We start from the raw sequence: 21,050 nt of genomic DNA on the forward strand, positions 1-21,050 counted from the left end.
TGTCTCAGACAAGACAAAGTTACTCTTTTTGCTCAAGCTGTCATTTTAAAAGTAGCAGGTTAACATGGTTACTTTTTATTTATCCTCTCCAGATAAATAAGATAAATGTTTATGTTCTCCTACACTGCTTTTATATATTGCTCAAGCTACCAAAATATTTTTACTGGTCAAGAAAAGCAATTTTGGGCTAATAACATAGAAGAAAAGGCCATAGAGGCTTCCAAGCTCTCGTCCTCTGAGCACAGCCACAAAAACAAACAATATAATCAAATGCCCACTCAGCCACAAACAAACCAGCAAAAATAAACACAGTAAATCATCCAATTTGCAGCAATACAACATACCGTCCAAGATAAACTGATTCTAGATGAGTAATGGAAACATATGGACTTCATGTATAGGGTTGTGGACTACAAAGCCAGTTAGATAATGAAGGAAGTATGTGAAAAATGATGGCTCGTTCTAGAAGAGTTGAGCTGTGATTTTATTTTCTAGAAGGAAGAAAATAGTGAGGTCAGGGCATAACCTAGCAGGGCATAACCCTGTTTGTAACATTAAAATTATATCATTTGCAAAATGGAGAATGCTTACCTTTCTAGTTTTTTAATGGGAGACAGGGGGGAAAAGCATGCATTTAGCTAACCAAAAAATGGTCTGAAATAATTAAATGCAAATTAAAAGTGCACACTGTATACATATAGTAGTGTTTGATACTTAGTGCTTGATAAATATTTACTGAAGAAGCATATACTAAAATTGCATGGGAAGCTCCAATTAGGATCCTTTTTTTTTTTTTTTAAGAAAGTTTCAGCTTATTTGTTACAATGCTACCTTACATAAAAAGAAAAAAAATATTTTTAACTTATATTCTAATTCAGTGGTTTATTGAGGACCTTCAAGCCATTAAACGTCAAGATTCCTTTATGGTCTGTATAAAGACTAACTTAAGTTCTTCAAAGAATGCTAATCACTGCTCTTTCCCATAGGGCAGTACTGTGAATTAGCATTCTATTCTCCAACGTTAAAAAGGTTGCCTCCAAATAAATCTACGGTAACCAAGAATTCCAACAAATGTATTGACCTCAAAATATCGCTGGGTAGATTTCACTTCTAGGAATGTTTTGTTCCAAATCATTCAATAAAACATGTGTATTTTCCAAAGATGTCACTTCTTGAGCAGGCTAAATGTCCTGAAGTTGCTTCTAACGAACCCCCAATGCTAGGCACATGATAGGCGCAAAATAAACATCTACTGAAAAGATGAACATCCTGAATACAGAATAGTAATTGGAAAGAACTATGCTTTTGATACCACACGTTATCTATATAAGCCAGCAGCTATTTTATAAAGCCTGCTATTTAAACAGTTCAACATTTTATTTCTTCTAGAAATAATCCTGATATCTAATATAAGAAGTAATGTTAATTCTGAAATATTTCCTTTCCTCTAAAAATGTTTTGGTAAACTTAGCTGTATCAACATGAGGTTTCTGCATCTGTCTTTAGCAGTAATAGTCTCAACTCAAGAATAAGCTGATCCACCTATGCAAAAGCAAAGTGGTGTCAAATGACTTGATGTGAGCAGAGAAATATGAAGCATTAGAGAGGCCAGACTTCAAGACAGGCTTCCTGAAGGAAGAGACATCTGAGCTGGGGCTTGGGGATTGGAAGAGAGGCTTTTGCAACAATACTGGAGGAGCGGGTTTGGGGGAGAGTAGAGACAGTTAGTTCTAAGCAACAAAACCAACATGTGCAAAAGCTCAGTGGCAGGGGGAAAGAAAGAGAGTGGTCCATTAGGGAAGCAGAATAAAGTTCATTGGGTCTGGAGCAAAAGGTATGGAGTTCAGGTAAAAGATAAACAGTAAGGAGGGACCTTGTTGAAGATTCATTAAAGAATATAAATTTCATTTCTAAGAGTACTATGGAGTCACCCAAAGTTTTAAAGAGTACAATGACATCAGATCTGCATTTCAGCTAGGGTTTAGAAAAATATATTGGGAAGGGCAAAGCTGGAGGCAGGGAGATGAATTAGGAAGGGTGTTGCAGCAATTTTGTCAAGGCAAGAGGGTTATCTGAAAAACAATGGGAATGAGGCAAAGTGTAGGGATGAAGGTGGATTTTTATCTCTGCAACACAGTACGTTTCTTGAGAAAAGAAATCATGCCTCATTTTCTTGTTTTTGAAATGTAGGAGATAAATCTCAAATTATCTGCTCTCCTGACCAAGCAGCTTCCCTAAATTCATTAGATTTTTAAAAATATAGTCAATTCATGCAAAAGAATAGATATTTTAGTAGGAAGAATACTAATCAGGCCAAAAGGCATAGTTACACTTTCATGGACCACATATTAAACCTTGAATGCTCTTAGTACCCAAAGAAATTATATTAAAGTACTATAGATTTTAGATCAATTAGTCACAATAGAGATCATATTTAATAATTGGTTAGAAAACATACATGGCAATTGTTTCAGCCATTAAAGCAAAGAATTCCTTCAAGAGTGGGAGTGAGATTTGTTACATTTTTGTGATTTAATCATTCTTGGAAAATGCCTTATTGTCATTTAAAACATTTTATTTAGAATGAGAGCTGGTTTATAAGATTACTTCTGCTTACTAATTTTGTCAAGATGTTTCTCCTCTAGCCGGTATCTTCCTGTTTTTGTATATATAGCTTGTCTGCTAAGCATTTTTTTCCTTTCAACATCATGTTTTGGGTACATTGAGATCTTTTTAGCACTGAACTTTAATTTTACATTGTTCTTATTTGTCCTCTACTTTTTTCACTTCTTCAATTTAATTTTTAGAATTATAATACTTATAAAGGAACAAGAGTGTTAACAAATCCTTACTCTCTCTCTCCTTTAGGGTTTCTTCTTTTATTTATTTTTACTTGAGGTATAATTGCCAAACAACATTATGTTACTTTCAGATATATAACATGATTTGATATTTATATATTGTGAAATGATCACATAATAAGTCTAGTTAACATCTGTGACCATACATAGTTACAATTTTTTTCTTGAGTTGAGAACTTTTAAGATTTAGTATGTTAACATAAGGTTTCTTCTTTCAGAAATGCAGTTTAACATCTCCACATAGGCTTTCAGAAACATAGACCATCCATCACTCATATTTGTAAGTAAGCAGTATTCCAAACAGTGTGGGTGGTTTTAAATGAGGAAATCACTTTCCCCCAAAGAATGTGTGTTCAATCGTGGTCAGGTTTTCCAGGCTAATGATGATGAGACTAGTAACTTATCAACTCCTACATGTCAGACACTAAGCACTTTACACCTATAAGGCAGATATATTTATTTCTGTTTTACATATGTATAAAACAGAAATTCATAAAGTATGGGTAACTTTTCCAAGGTTATAATAATAGTAAAATGCAGCCTGGGATTAGAACTTAACTCACACTATTTATTGTATGAAGACTGATATCTCATACTAATTTATTTATTTACTCTATCCCAATAGAATTTAAGCTCCATAAAATTAGAACGTTTGTCTTTTTTGTTCAGTACTGTATTTCCAATGCCCTCGTGCCAGCACACCAAACAGCTTGAAGTATGTACTGAATGAATGAACTCCACAGAGATGTGTCCATTAGAAAAAAGAAGCCTAATTCAATCGAAAGCTTAATAATGTATTTTAAGTTCAATATTTAGTTTATAAAAGATTTGAGCCATCTAGACAAATATTTTTCAAGGATTTGGTGGTCACTTGGGAATCAGCTTATCCTTGGGTTCAGTTCTGCTAAGCAAATTCTATTTTTGTCTTTCCCCATCTTCTCGAGAACCCACAGATACTCTCCCAAGCTCCTTTGATTTTTCTATGCCTGCTCTCTTGCACTACCAAGATGTGTAACAGCTATATAGGTTTGGGCCATGGTATACATGTCTCACTTGTTAAGTCAGGCTGGTACTTACAAGTCAGACTCTGCCTGTGTGCACACCATTGTTTGACAAGATTCATAAATATTTTGTAACCCAGTATGGCTGTAAACATAGCTCAGGCCTAGCTAAGGTGAAATGACAGAAAAGTGTCTATTGAGATATCAAAATTAAGTGAGCAAATTCGTTCAGAAATAGTACAACTTTTAAAGGCTAATTACTTTATGGCATCATTGTTGAGTTAATAAAGAAGGAATAGGTTTAATGGGATGAGGGTAAGGAAAAAGGTAAGAGTAGTGGGAAACTGAGAGTTAGGACTTTATCCCGTATGTTCTTAGGAACTACTACTGAAGGTTTTAAAAGAGAAAAAGGAAATGATACAAACAAACAAAAAAAGGGTAACTGAAGATACTAAATATATGTCATATTCAAGTAAATACTATTTCTCAGACTGTGCATATATATATATATATATATATATATATATATATATATATTACATTGTATAATTTTTAAAACGGTTTTCAAGGGACTGGATTTTATCTGTACCTTAAAACATATGTGAAAATATTTTCTAACGTCTCAAAGTTCTTCTGTTAGTGGGCACAAGAAAGAACTGGTTTTAATATACAGCCTATAATTTTAAGTCCAAGGAACATATTAATCTGGCATACTATTAGAAAATCATCTTTTTAAAATAGATTAAAACCAAACTTAGAATCTATAGCTTATCCTGAGTCCACAGACTTGATGGAACTGGACAGTCCAGTATCTAGCTCCTTCATAAAATTGAATTTACCCATGAATTTAGCCTAAAATGTTTAGGCTAAATGCATATTAATGAGCCATTAGCTTTATGATGTCTGAATTTTAAGTGTTTTGATTCAAAGAAACAAAATTCTAATGACAATGTTCTAAAATCTTCTAAGCAAGTTACTTTTTGTTTAGAACAGCTCCCCTGACCTTATTTATGTCCCATCCCCATGATTATAACTACCAAGCAGTGAATCGAGTTCTACAATATGTGCATTTCTCACACAGCTCAAAGAACCCCCACTCGGTTCCTTGGTGATCAGCTTTAGCTGTAAGTCCTTTAAGCCTTTAAATCGCCTTCTTTCTTTGCCTCCGTCTGAGATCTCGTTTTCCAAGGGAGTATTAAGTTGTAGATCCTTATCTTGGTCACAAAGTACAAGGCCACATTAGAGACTACTTGCATGGCACTAAGTATCTTAGAAATAAAATGCCATTCACTGAGCTTTCCCATCTATTCTTCTACCTTCCAAATCCTCACTACACCTCTGTGGGCCATTTTCTCCTTTGCCCAAAGGGTGTGGGTGCATTCAGGGCACTGTAGTTCTAATAGTCAAGATGTCTGTTTTTGCTTATCACTATCTTTTGGTTCAACTAAATATACTCACGAAAAGAGATAATGACACTGCTATAATGTTTTTTACATGCGCTGAAGTTTGAACAGAATTCAAATCATTTCATTTATAGAAACTTTGATTTTCCTAATTTTGGGCAAATAATTGAGAAATACTTAAATGGGTTTTATTCAGATATCACCAATTGGAGAAGGTGGTATTCTTCCTTTATGTGTTACAACTCTAATTTGAAAAATATATTTTGGCATAGGTTTATGAACGGATGCCAGTGTTATTATTTTGCCAATTAACAGAAATCTTAATATTATATAACCACTTAACATTCAATCACTCATTATTTATAAATATTTACTGAGTGTTAGTTATTTAACTCCTTAAATCCTATGAACAAGCAAAACTACCTTAATTTGAGATTGGGCATTGATTTTACTTCCACTTAAACCTCTCACACAAGTCATATAGATCGGCAGACAGCCTGGGGCTCTGCTAGGGAGCATTAAATGGGAAGTCATTTGGTTTATTGCCCAATTCTGCAAAATAACAACAAACCCCCAAAACCCAGTCTGGAAATCTCTTAACAGCCCTTCTAGCTTTAGTCGCCTCAAATTTAAAATGAAGGGCAACAAAACTTCATGATCTCTCAAACTTCATTTCAGCTCTAAAGTTCTACTCTATTAACATAATTCCTGATTTTATCAAGAGTTAAAATGCTCTAAGCAAACCAGAACCTGGCCTCTTCCTGCACCAGGCTTCTTTGGACATTACCAGTGGTTTTCAAATTGTATTTCTTAGGAGCCATTCCTTACAAGTAGTTTAGAGATACTATGAAATATTAGATGTGAGCTTTCTTTTTCAAGGTAACCTACACATGTATATCAATATAAATACATTGGAAACCACCAAAAGAATAATTTGTTGCCACTAGTAATTCAATTACTGGACTGAAATGTAGCTTCTTCCACCACCTCTGTGAGCACATGTTTGGACATTCTTGTAAACGTGTCACTGATTAGGAGGGTATAGTTAGTGTATTCTAGGCTTTTAAAAAAGTCATGCCTGTCTGCCTCTGCTGGAGTAAAACTATAGTAGTGAGTGGACTGTCACAGCATGTGGGTACTTTGCTGTGTGCATCCAGCTTTCGTTGGTATTACGCATACACGGAAAAGTTAGAAATACTACTACAACCATAATCCATAACCCCTTAACTTTGCATTTGTTTAACACATAAAATAACCTCATTGTTCTCACTAATTGACTTCAATAAGAAAGTTAACTTATTTATTTGGACTTAAAGGCATAATTATTAATAAAATGCCGTTTCAGATATTGTATATATCAGGATTCTGGTGATATTGTTTGACAAAAAATGCAGTAAGACATTTGAATATTACTGTTTTATATATGAGTATACAATGTTTCCCTGAAAATAAGACCAGGTCTTATATTAATTTTTGCTCCATTAGGGCTTATTTTCAGGCGCTGTCTTCTTTTTTTCATGTACAACAATCTATACTTATTCAATTACAGTCATGTCACCTTCTTTTGGAACATCATCGTAATGTACTAAATACGTCCGTCTGGCTGAGATCTTAACTGGGGCTTATTTTTGGGGTAGGTCTTATTTTGGGGAAAACGCAGTATAAGCCACATCTCTTCATCTGTGCATCAGAACTCACAGTAGGTTTGGAGGAACCATGCTAGTCTGTAGCTCCCTACGTTGTTCACCCAAGGCTTGGATCAGGCTTTAAGGTTCAGAGAATGTTCCAAGGATTTCTGTGGGCTTCAGCAGAGTGCTGGGGAATCTAGTTCAAAGTCTCATTCCCATCAATGACAAATAGAGCCTTAAAGAGAAAACGCTCTTAGAATCCCAAGGGTTCATGATGGTCTGTCTGCTGAATCACAAACCAAACTTGCCTTCCAGTAGCACTTGCACTTAGCCTGTCCTGGATCTGGTCTATAACTGAAAGGGTTATCAATCCTTCTAGTTCTTCTCCAGAAAGCAGGTGTAAAGTCAATCCTTCAGCGTCATACATGCCAATATGATCACAAAAAGTTGACCTAATAAATTTTTCAGTGAAGTACTTTCTGTATTCTTTTGTGTTTGTAATAGGCAAGTTTTTAAATAATGTATTTGTTCTCTACAATTAAAATTTGCTTTATGCCAGAAAAGTCAACTTTCAAGTATTCAATGAGATTTTAAAAATTAAACCACAGTGCTTTAATGTGTGCATTACAAATACACAATTAACACCTTAAAATATTGCATGCTAACTTTACAAATTGGTGTTTTTAAAAATATCTAAGCTGAAAAAGACATAAGAAAAACGTATGTGGATCAGGAGAAAGATCAAAGCAGAGTCAAAGCAGCAGGATGCCGTTCAAATAGGTCACACTCAACTTTTAACTTTCCCTAAGAACAAAAACACAAGCTTAGCAACAGCTTTCAGCCAATCAGAACGCAGACAAACAGGTAAGGACTCAACAGCTTCAGATACCAATGAAGTCCAACCTTCATTCAATTTTTTTTTTTTTTTAATTATATAGTGTCAGCAGAGCAAAAGTTATGAAACAGGATATACTGTCCTGGGTTAAAGCTAACACAGATAAAATCTTTTCACCAACCCTTAACAAAATGTATCAGATTTTAATAATGTAGTGATAATTTTGTTTTCATCCTTACTGTGTCAGATATTGTATACACTAAAGTTACCTTTAAGATATAACTGTATTTGTAACAAAATAGAGAATTTAGTGGGAAATTTTCTTTTTTGTTTGTGGATAAAGGATAAGAGTAGGAATATCTATAAGAAAAGATTCTTCTCTTTTTAAATTCCCTAATACTCAATTTCTCAAATTCATGGAAGGAGGGGGAATCCAAAAAGAAATGCTACAGTCTAAATAAAAAAATATAAAATATGAGTGAAAACAACCACATATAAATACAACCTTCAAAATAAGCAAACTGAACAAATTGCATTGTGCCATTCTATGTCATTTTTCCTCTTTATTTTTATCACTCAATACATATCTTCTTTGAGAGAAGAAAATTTGCTGAGAATTTAGAAAGGATTTTCAAAGAGTTAGAAATTCCATCACTGTAATGTTTAGTGCAAATCTCTATATTTGCTCAAATTGACAAAGTATTACTTGCAACAGAGATACAAAAACATTGTGAAACAAGTTAATCGTTTCCTTCTTTTGTTTTTGGCTTGCCAAATTCATAAAGTATTCTAAGGCAGTTTCCAATATTTTCTGTAAAAATTTTCAAGAACCACCTTTTGTTTTTTCTAAGTACTACTTAAACCATTTGCTAGTTTTGGTTCCCTGAAAAATAATTATTTTAAGTAGATCGGCTTGACTTGTCATATCATCAATTATCTCCTGAACTCACCATATACTATAAAACATAGGTTTGCTACTAAAACTGTAGGGTGCTGTCAAAAATGTATATATGTATATGTGCCCGTAATATTTCATTGTATTCTATACACCCCTAGGAAGGTGGGGGGGGGGAATCAAATAATGTTTGGAGACCAGCTTTAAGTTTTATTTATTGGTGTTATCCTTACTTCATCCTTTTCCTCGGTCCTCAATTTGCACTGATAACTAAACTATGGTGAATCAAGACAAATGGTAGTTTCAGTACATCATTTAGGAAAGAGGTGCTGTATGCCAAGCCCAGGTTGACCTTGGGCTCTTAAACCTTAGTATTTTAGAACAGTATCCACCCAACTCTTACTGAAAGTTTCATCAATTACTTTACACTTATATATCTATACACCCCGGATTGATTGTATATGTTTCTGTTAAATTCATGAACCTCATGATGTATGGATATATTAAACCTATTTATTCAACATTCATTCAACCAGTATTAATTAAGCATCTATTATGAGCCAGGCATTTTTTTCTTCCTAGTCTGTTTTCTTTGAGAACAATATCCACATCTCCTTCCTTTTCGTCCCCCTCTTTCTTCTTCTACTTTCCTATAGTGATCCACCCATGGCAGTCTTTTTGCTCTTAAAGGTTACGTGGACTGAGAACTGCCTTAAAACTGCAAAGGCAAAGAGGTACAAAGCACTTGGAGAGCAGGAGTCTGTTATGCGGAACATCTGATTGCTATTGCAGTGGTTAGGTGACTGAGGGCCAGTGACGGAGAGGTTTAAAATCAATAACTCAGATTTTGGTCTAACATTCAATTCTGGGAGTAGATACTACACTTCATGGTTTCAGATTTGATATTATTAATAGAATAGCTAAACATATAGTGGTTAGTATGTAGCAGGCACTCTTCTAATGCAGTTGACATATATATTTAATTCGTTTAACCCTCAAAATAACTCTTTATGTAAATACTATTTTTACTTTAGAAATGGGAAACTATGAGACAGAGAGGTTAAATACTTAACTTCACACAGCAAGCAGGGGCCTGAGCAAAAGTTAGAGCTCAAGCCTATCTGACTCCAAAACCATGTTCTTTCTGCTGTATCATTACGTTATGGGATACCATCCCACCTAATAATGCTCTAGCTTCCTTCCTACTGTTAATATTCCAGTGATTGTGTGTCCACAAGGAAGAAGGCCAAGGGGCTAGGAACTCTTTTCTTCATCCCTTCCTATCTAACTCTGGACTATTTTCCCTGCAATCTCTTCTGTACCACTGACTACTCCCCCCACCCTCTGTGACCACCCAAATCATTAGAACACCATCTCTCTCTAGCCAGTTTGGACTGGCTCCCCACTGAGCCTCCTGCCAAATTAAAAATGTTCCATAGCATCTTTCAATATCCCTTCTCCCTGGCTACTGACAACCTTATATTTGTCAATCCTATCCCAATTTCTTTTATTCCATTTATCTACTGCTGTTCCCTCTCTGAACCTTTATACATTACTCCCTGACTCTTGAAAACATTCTTCCCTCACAGTTTCTCTAAGGATACAGTATCATAACTTCTTTCAAAGGTGTTCTAAAATTTCATCTTCTGCACAGAATTTTGTAAATTTTATCACGCTGAATGGGGACTAACTTCTACTACTTGGCAGTTTACCATGCTAATACTCTCTTAATCTCCAAAATTCCACCCACTATGTTTTTGATAAAGTTCTAAATATTATGTGTGTATGTGCCTATGTTGTATTAACAGTTTTAAAGTACAACCTCAGAGTATTTATATGTCCATTTGGGACTATGTTGAGAGTACATCCTGAGTATAGGCAAGGATTTGGGGAGTGAAAATAGGTGAATCTTGCTTTGAAATTATAACTACCGGCACATCACACACAAGTACTTAAAAATACATTTTCATTATATTATAGGCTTTGTACGTAGAACACTAAAGAGAAACAATAGGTTTGAATCTAACAACAACAACAAAAAGTTAAAGAGTAAAATGATCTTTTAGCATAAACAAAAGGTAAGATTTTATGTAAAAGGATAAAATGAAAACATAAATGATGACAAACTGGCAAACAATCATTAAAGTCACTTTAATAGACTTAAAGTGACTTTGAGGCTAAATATGGTATTGCCTACTCAAAAATGAAACGCAGAATTCAGAGTGATTTATATAGTTGGATTCAATTCAATGATTAGGTACACACACAAATGCATGCGCGCGCGAACGAACACACACACACACACACACACACGCACACACACTTTGAAATGTTTTCTCCCACATTTGAAAATCGAATAGCCAAATAGCTGATTATAGACTGTTGGTATTGTAATATCTCATTATACCTCAATTGACTTTTTTTGACAATCTCATGAACAGAATCTAGAACAGGTCAGCAAAAAAAAAGGCATAAAATAGATGCCACAGACTTTATATACCAAAGTGTATGTTCTGTCCTCAGAGGAAAACCTTTGGCCTACCTCTATTAGAGACAATTTACTTTTACTTTGTATAAAATTATGGGAAGCTTGTTTATCTAGTTTCTAAGCCCACAGTAATTTAAAAGGGATTAGGGACTACCATTTAAATTGACAACAGAGAAAGAATGATAGTTAACCATTTACTCACAAGGGAAGAGTCAGAAAAGTTCTAAAAAGCAGAAGAACTTGAAGAGCACAGTAGCAGGAGCCATTTACCATAAGGGTATATAATCCTAGAAGCCTTAAGGAACTCTGCTAGCAGCATTCTCTGACAGATTAGGGTAATAACTAACCTCCACAACAGTGATTCTTATCATGTTGGACAAAACACCTAAAATATTTTAACAAGAAATGCAATTTAAAATGTATGAGTGAATTGGCAAAGTAAACAGAAATCCTCTGAAGTCAAAATGACCAACAAGAGGAATCGAGGAGGCAGTGATGACTGAGGCTGGTAGCTGTGGACCTCCAGTAACCTAGAGCAGCAGCCTAGGGAAAAGAAGACAAAGCTTAGGACTTGGGAAGTTGGAGGCGGACCAGAGACCCCGTCATGAAGCCAGACCGCAGTAAGCTCAACGATCAGTGAAGGCATGAGCTGGGAAAACAAACCCCATTTACAAAAGGAGACAGAAAGAAAATGTGCCTGTTTCAACATTTGTTTCGTCATGTTCAGGGTGAAATCTCCCCTGAAAATTCATAAACACAAAGTGGCTCACACATGAGGAATTGGGGCCGTAATTCCCTATGACCTGCCGGGTCCTAAAACAAAACAAAAATAAAGCAAAGATGCAGTTAAAGTGAGTTGGTTATGTCACCTAGGCTCCAGTCAGAAATACAGATGATCTCTAAAGGAGATAAAGTTCCAATGAATATGGATTTACAACAATAAAATGTACCATGAAAAAAGGCACCATTCGTGAGGGTCAGAAGAAACAATACTCACCTGACTCAGATCTGCAAGACTCCAGGTGTTTGAATTATAGATACAGAATACTAGCTGAATGTGTTTTTTTAATTTTTAAGGGAAATGGAAAACATAGGCAAGGAATAAGAAACAATAAATAAAAAAGAGACCGATTTGAAAATGAATCAAATACAGATTTTATAATAATTTATTGACTTAAAATTCAATGGATAAATAGCATATTCAGCATAACTGAACAGAAAATTATTAGCAAATTCGAGAGTAAATCTGAAAAAATAATCCAGAATGTAGCACACAGAGCAAAGGGATGGAAAATATGGAAGAAATAATAAAAGACATGGAGGATGACATAGAAGGCCTAACATATAGCTAATTGGAGTTCCACAAGGAGAAAGGCAATAATATTCTAAGAGATTATGGTTGAGAATTTTCCAGAGCTGATTAGAGACAATAATCCTTATTTTTTCCCAGGAAGCACAATGAACTCCATGCACAATAACTGAGAGGAAATTCTTATCTTGACAAAAAGTAAAACTGAAAAAATTCCAAAGAAAAGGGAAGATCTTAAAGTTTATCTGAGAGAACAGCCAGATTACCTGCAAAGGAAAAACTAAACTGACAGCCTAATTTTTAAACAATGGAAGCCTAATTTTTTAACAGGATCATGGAATAGTATGCTTCTCTCAAAGCACTGATAGAAAATGCTCATTCTTGAATTGTATGACATATGAAACTATCTTTCAAGAAAGTTAATGCAAGAAACACGTTATAAAAGGTAAAAGTAGTCTATCACCAATGGATCCTCATTGAAGGAGCTTCAGTTCAGCAAGAAGCAAAATAATCCTAGAAGGAAGTGTGAAAATTTACATAGCCAAAAAAAAAAAAAAAAAAGGTCCTTTGTACTTAAGATTTTCATCTCATGGTTAAAACTCTCACTTGTGTAGAACAGTATATCCCCTAAGGATTCTCAATAGCTTTGTGTGAACATATGTTTCATTTCTCTTGTCTTGGAGTGGAATGGATGGATCATATAATAGGTATAGGTTTAACTTTTTAAGTAACTGTCAAACTGTTCTCCACAGTGGTTATACCATTTTTATATTACTACCAGCAATGTATGAGAGTTCCAGTGGCTCCACGTCTTCACTAACACTTAGTATGGTAAATATTTTTAATTTTACTCAATTTAATGGGTGTAGCACAGTGTTTCTTAATTGGGGGTGATTTTGCTGCCCAGCGGGACATTTGACAATGTCCGAATGGATACATTTTTGTTTTTCACAACTGGGGGGGTGGGTGGGATGTTGCCACTGGCATGTAGTTGGTAGAGGTCAGGGATGCTGCCAAACATCCCATAATGCACAGGGCAGCCTTCTGAGCCAACACAGAATTATCTGGCCCAAAAGGTCAAGTGCAGAGGTTGAGAAGCCCTGGTGAAATAATATCTCATTGTGGTTTTAATTTGTATATTTTGCATAACTATTGGTACTGAATATCTTTTAATGTGCTTATTGATCTTTTATATATCTTCTTTTATGAAGTATCAGTTCAAATCTTTTGTCCATTTTTTTTTTTTTTTTTTAATTGGATTGGTTGTCTTCTTGTTACTGAGATGTAAGTGTTCTTTATACATTCGGAACACAAGTACTTTCTCTGGTGTATGTGTTACAGATATTTTCTTCCAGTCCGTGGCTTGTCTTTTCATTTTTGTATGGTGCCTTTTAAAGATCATAAGTTCTAAAGTTTTAATTTTGATGAGGTCCAATTTATTTTTTCTTTAGTGTTTTATGCTTGTGTATTCTAAGAAACGTTTGCCTGTCCCAAGGTCACAAAGATTTTTTTCCTGTTTTCTTCTAGAAATTTTATAGCTTTAGGTTTGATACACTTAACCATATAAATTTTATTACACCTGAAAACCAAACTATTAAACTGTTTCTCTCCAAGGAATGGGATTATGGGTAGGTGCTATTCACTTTCTTAGTATATATCTATTACATCTAAACTGTCTTCTTGCTATATGATTAAAAATTCCACAGTACGAAGAACTTTTTGGGTGGGGGCAGAATGGGAGGGAGACATATAGCTCTAACAACAGGGCTAGTTTTGTTTTTCTGTTCTAGGGCCCAAATCTGACCCTGAAGTCTGCTGGTCTATTGCATGTATGCAGTTAAATTAAGTACTCTCTGGTAGTCTACTACATGAACTCCATACAGCAAAAAGTGAAATGTTCTTTCTTCCAGAGAGTATTGCTGGCAAATACTGAAGACAGACAGGATTAAACAACATAGTTTTACTTCTAGTATCCTTGGGTCATAAAAAGGCATTTCTAAAAGGCAATATTGATTGATGCCATATGCACACCTGGGCAGCCCATAACACAAAGACAGAGAATCCACTACTTAAAATGACTCCCCCAATCCCAAGACCTGGCACAAAACAAAAACTGGGCCATGGAAGAAGTGTGTTGGACAAGGCGATCCTTTCAAAAAGCCTCTTACACTATGGCTGTTTGTATCAAAATAACAATCCCCCAAATGATCCAAAATACCTGCAGCTGAAGAAATGAAAAAATGGTACTGAAACTGCACACTGGTGCATACTGGCAACAGGAAAGAAAGTGTCTTTGAACTGGGTTTGAAGATTACCTTGCAAAACATACATTCATTGTCTCATATAGATTTAGAATCTAAATTGTTCACTTGATAATAGTGTAAAATTCTTAGTTTATTTCCTACTCTGAAACAGAGCTTTAGTATACAAAGATGATGATTTCAGGATACTTTTCTACCCTCTATACTTAAGAAATTTACTATAGAACATTTGCAATAATGTCAGCAGTGAATGGGGGAACTAACTTAGCAGGAATGGTCCTAAATTTTACAAGGGATTTCAGAGAGCTACTAGTTAAGGATTATAGAGCTCTGTGTCCTAGAAAGACTTTTCCTAGCCACTGAGGACTAAAGATGCCATTAGGAACAATGGAACCACGGTTTCAAACAAAGTAACTGTCCCAAAAAGGTGGGCGCCATACTAAATGCACTTGGCTCATGGCAATTTTAGCGTTCAGAACAATTCTTATGAGTAGCAGGGATGATTTTGCTTTATTAAATCTTTTTGTTGAGTGTGCATTAGTGCCTAAGGTGCTGTGAATACTGAATTTTAAATGTTGCCACCTTCCTACTACCTTCCCTTCCCCCCAATAACAAGCAGATTTGTCTACTCTCTGTTTTTCTTACTGAGGAAGGAAATGTTCATTATTTTTCTATATAAATTTGCATTGAATTAAAGTCTATTTTGCTGAGCTTCTTCAACCCCTTCGTAAGGTTCTTAGATTTAATCAAAGACCAACAGATACTATAAGCGCTTAGGTATTAAGGTAACCAAGCCTCGGAATGTTGGCTCCCTCCTTCTCCCTCTTATAAGGAACAGGTGAAAACTAATCAAATGGCCTTTTAACGTGGCCATAGCTTTTCCTGACACTTGGTACTTAGAGGCATGTGTCTGCTTCCTCTGATTCTCCATTTTTGCCCTGCATCAGCATAAGCAGGATGCCTAGCTCTAGACCCGCAGAATCTGAGCTTTAAAACCTGATGAGGAGTCTCTGCTGCTAGGACACCCTGATCTGAGAATCTGGTCTAAGGACAGGTATGAAAATCAAGAAGAATGAAGAAGCAAGGGTATCAAAAAACTGCTTAGAACTATGAATGCCCACAAAGTCGTGAACAGTGCTCTGCGTCCAGAGCTTTATGTACAGATGTAGACTGCTAGTAATACGTTCTTATGTAAGCAGCGTACACTGGGGGAAGAAGACAATGGGACATTTCTTCAGTGTAGCAACAGATTAGGCAACTGAATTTTTTCATGTCTCTAAATAGTCTTCTCAAGCTGCCTAAGACGATTTCATCCATAAGTTTGAGGATAAGGTAGGAATAGGTGAACAGAGGAAGACTAAAAATAACTAGGACCTGGATTAGAGAGAAATATGTCACAGAGAAAAAATATACATATCTGAAATTCTCAAGATTCTAAGGTTTGGGAAAGAGCCCAAAAAATCTCATTACATAATGAATATGACTCTACATAGGAACGATGGAACAAAATGTAAAATGCCCATAGAGCTTTACAGCCCACAAATTTCACATAGAGTGACTTGTGTAACTGCTCATAACAACCTTGTGAGATGAATCTCATTATTTCTGTATTACCCAAGAAAAAAACCTGTCATGCAACTGATAAGTGGCAGAGCTACAAGTCAAATGAACGTCTGTCTGACTTTAGGTCTACTGCCCTTTCCCTTCCAATCCTCAACAGTTTAGAGCAGCTTCAAAGCCAGCCCTCAGGGAGCTTACAGCCCAGGAAAAGACTCAGAAACAATCAAAGGACAACACTAGACAATATAATTCAGTGCTAAATTACATGGCATAGACTGCAAATATCCAGCAGTAGAGAGTCAAGACTTGAAAAATGGGATAGAGAGGAGAGAAATGGCACAGAGGAGAGAACAAGCTTGATGAACTCAAGATGCTGTAAGGAGACAGTTTTGGCTCTGGCAGGGGGTGTGCGTTAGTAAGCAGTGGGAAACAGGGTAGGGTCAGTTTTAGGGAGCCTAGAAAGCCAGTGAAAGAGGACACTGGACAAAGCCAGAGGAGGCCATCATGGAGCCCTAAAATGTTTCTGAGTAGTGGCATAAAGTGGTGAAAGCAGTGACTTTCACAAGTGTGCAGGTAAGTGCAGGCAAAGGAAATCTGTGTACATCTGAGGAAGACAGAGTGAGCCAGCCCGTCTCTCTCATTAAACCAAAAGTTCCATGGGTAAGAAATGGCCCATCTTTTCCAGCACTGAATCCCTTGGCACATAATGGGTGAATCAGAGGAAGAAAAGGGGGGTATAAGATCAGGAAATGTATGTAGCGGTTATTTTCCCTAAGATCATACGAACAGGAAAAAAAGACAGATGCATATACAGACCTGGTAAAATAGGGAATCATAAGGAACAATGTAATTTGGAAGATGGTCTCCATCTCAGTGAAAGAGCTGTTCCAATCCTTTTTTTCTTCTATCTAGCCAAGCCCATCAATGAAGAGGAGGGTTGAGTCAGGGCCATGGCAAAGCTAGGAAGAAGATGTACTTTGTATAACCACTGCTTGAAGACAATGGGCTCTAATTTTTTTAAAACCACATTTTGGCCTTAAAGGGAGCAAGAAAACTAACAACTTTCATTTAACACAGAGAGTACAGAGCTTTGCAGAGTATTTCAGAGTGTACAAGATGAAAGAAAGAAAATTCCAGCCCCCAGAAGCCTTATAATCCAATAAACAACCAGATACAGTGGAAGTATGTTTAAGGTACAAGCAGTGTTATGGATTCAGAGGAATGGACAAAGTCAAGGGATCATTAAAAACATTTCAAGAAGGGAAATGAGGTGATTGAGCTTTGGTTTTAAAAGAGTAGGAGAGACCTCTAGGATGGCCTGAGTTGTGAGGAGAAGCTAAAGGCAGTTAGACTCTAGGTTTCAGGGAGTGCCATGGTCTAGTTAATAGGTAACTGGGGTATAAACCAGAGTGATGATGGTGGAAATGAAATGCAGCAGACACATTCAGTAATTTAAGGAGGGAGACTCTTAAAAACGGATGATTAATTATAAGAAGAAATTTTATTTCCCCAAAAGCCTTTTGCTTCCTTCCACTTTATACCTAAACAAAGGTCAGGCAAAAGTGGTATTGCCCAAGATTGTTTTGATGGAGATACTTATGGATAGGATACTGATATTCCTTTTATTTATAACTGTACACTCATGGATAGATGCTCCAGCGGGTTTTATTCTATAGCATCGCTGCAATTATCTTTAGAGTTTAAAGCAACATAATTAAGTGAAAAGAATCTGAACCTTAAAATGAGAAGACCTGGGTTCTAACCCCAACACTATTTTAACTCCTCATGCCTTCGATTTTTCATTTGTAAAATGAGAGTTACTTACTTCATAGGATTGTTATAAGAACAAAATGTGATGCTATGAAAACTGTTAGACACAAATAAGTTACTATCTTGACATTGGCACTTTCATACTATCAGGTTGCTATCTAGACAGGAGAAATAGTCATAAATAAGAACAAACATTCCCTTAGCACCGTCTCTCACAATTGATTGCAGCGGTGTTTCCATGTAGATATGAGATGACAATCAGACTACACTATTAAACATTTGTAAATAAAAAGCAGTCAAGTATAATGTCTAAAAATATTGGCATTACGTCCAACAACTCTGGGTTCCAAGGATCAATTAAATTTGTCTGAGCCTTGATGTCCTCACACGTACAATGTGAACGATAATACATTGAGCTGAGAGGGCCATAGGATTACATGAAATCGTGCGCGGTGGCTGTAAAAGTAAGCAGTCAGCGAATAGTAAGTTGTCAGTAAATTTAGCTATGGAAGGTACATTAGAGCTACAATACATTCAACTGGTAGCCCTGTTTTACTTGGAATATAAATTAAACAACTGTTTAGCACAGCATTTGTGCAATACTCAAAATTTATTCCTCACTTTGGTGTTTTGGGCTGGAACAATATGTATGTAGGACAAAAATTATTAGATATTGATGTACTTTTTAAAATTTAGTATTTGTAATGCTGTAATTTTTCTAACTGCAATATTTACTAAGGATCTGCAAATAATTTAATGTTAGATTAGACACAACCTAGCCTCAATGATTTTACGTATAATAGGATCTATAGTTTAAAAACAATACAAAATTGAACATTTTCTCTAATTTAATAATTCTTTGACTACCTTTTATCATTGATACTTTTCCAAGAAAACCCATTGGTCAATGTGGTAGAGATGGCTATTTGTCCCTAGCATCTGTTCTCTGCTTCTTCCATGGTTAATAAATGCCCAGATCTTCAGCTGGGCGTATTGCCACTCAGAATAAAGATATATTATCCAGCTTTCCTTGCAGGTAGGTGTGACCTAGTTAGTAAGCTTTGGCCAATGTGAGTATAAAAGGAAATGGAGTGTGCACAGTAAATGTCACTAGAGTGAGGAAGTGTATGCTCATACTTCTAGTACATTCTTCCTCTGTCTGGAGTGTGGATGTGATCCTAGAGCTGAAGTAGCCATCCTGGACATCTATCTCAGAGATGCACGCCACATCTTGAGGCTACGGGGAAAAACAGAAGGGATTTGGGGACTTGATGATTATCTGGAGCCTCTAACTAACTCAGTCCTGGACTGGCTTCATGTCTGAGAGAGAGTGACTTTCCTGTGTAAGAACTCACGCTGTGTTTTCTGTCTCTGGCTGCCTAATCTGATCCAATCCTAAAAAATACAGACAAAATGAAAGCCAAATTTTAAGTTCACTTCTTAATAAGTTTGTTTTCAACTCACACATGCTTGGTCTTTTTATGTTCCCTTTGTTCTTATTCCCACTGCAGACTTCTGGGTCTCTGTGCACAGTACTTTTGATTTGTTTCTATGGTGGTAAGTGAAGGAGAGGGAAAGGGTGAGTTCAGTCAGCTGCTCCACCACTGACATAGTTCACATCATATCCCCAACCTGTCCTTTCGTCTCCCCCCACCCCCCAGTCTGGGGTCCATTTTGTTCTTCATCTGGGAAGTTCAACTCCATAAAAGAACTGTCCTCAAAAACAGCATTCATTTGTTCATTACTCACTCAGCAAATGTTTACTGAGTGATTACCCTGTACTAGGCATTGTTAGGTGTCGAATAAACCAGACCCTGACTTCAGAGCGCTAATCAGGCAATATTTAAACATGTAGATTGAATTGTGTTTTAATTGCTTCTCGGCCTTTTGGCTAAGATCAAGGGAATTGTGTTTTAGTATTTGTGCACTATACCTCTGTGGTCCCAAATTTTCCTATTGGATCAAAGTGAAAGATATGTGAATTTGAAAGACTGGGAGAAAGCAGACCTGTGGAGAGGGAGTAGGAACCTAAGGGGGTGTGGAGGAAGACTCTGAGGCAAAGATGCAGCTGTATAATAACAAAGGGAGGAGGGAGAAGGAAAAGGAACACACGTTCACTGCCTTTTACTGGGCTTCATAGAAACTCACGCCTCTTTTATGTATTGATGATTAATAGGGACAAGCTTTGTGTTAAACTTCTGGAACTCCTAGCACATAGCAACTGCCTTCCTTATTATTCCATCTGCCTTTTGCATTGCTGCAAGCAGAACTTCAGCACCCCTCAAAAGGCTCCCCACTACTCTTCCCCCATTTTAGCCCCCACTTAGTACTTCCACCGCTTCCCACCTCTCACTGGAACCTTCTTCTCCCAGTGACTCCTGAGGGAAGAGGCGATTCAGCAGAATGGGGAGGGAGTGTTGTTGAAACCCCCAATTAAAATTTAGGTTTCATGTTCTCATAGAAACACTGCCAAAATAGAACGTAAACATCATTTATGCCACTAACTCTATAGTTCAGCCATCTCATGCAGTTAAGATTGGCTTTTACGGGTTATCTACAGAATTTGCCAGAGTGAGGAAATAAGTTCAGAATCTCAATTAATATGAATTTTATCTGGACTGAGACATAGGAAACCTGAAGATCATTCTTCACCTAAAATATAAAGATGGTACTACTATTGCTGGACACAAGAGGAATGAAAAAACAAAACAACAAAAAACCCCAGAAACCAGACATCTGGTACTGATGCCTGTTGTGTTTATCTTAGGTGAGGAAAAGGGTATTGATTAAATACTACTAAACAAGTTTGACTGGGACATTTAGTTCTTAATACTCTACAATATGACATTATGAACGTTTTTTCTTAGGTTGTGGTTTTAACACTTCACAAATAGTTTCTTTTCCTGTTAACTTTCAGACAACTCTGCTTAAAGCATGAGCTAAATACCTGGAGGAAGTGCTACCACAATTTTAGCTTTCTTATTCTCAGTTGAGCAATATTACTCTCAGCTTTTCTCTATTAGGAAAGCATCATATGTT

General features: G+C 36.3%; 1 protein-coding gene across 1 annotated transcript in view; it reads right to left on the bottom strand.

Annotated features, from left to right (window-relative positions):
• The window catches only part of SESN1 (sestrin 1), a 102,072-nt gene that overhangs the window by 22,490 nt on the left and 58,532 nt on the right, over nucleotides 1-21,050 (bottom strand). The gene's annotated exons all lie outside the window — the stretch shown is intronic.

Source organism: Rhinolophus sinicus, linkage group LG05 (assembly GCF_036562045.2).
Source record: "Rhinolophus sinicus isolate RSC01 linkage group LG05, ASM3656204v1, whole genome shotgun sequence".
Taxonomy (NCBI): domain Eukaryota; kingdom Metazoa; phylum Chordata; class Mammalia; order Chiroptera; family Rhinolophidae; genus Rhinolophus; species Rhinolophus sinicus.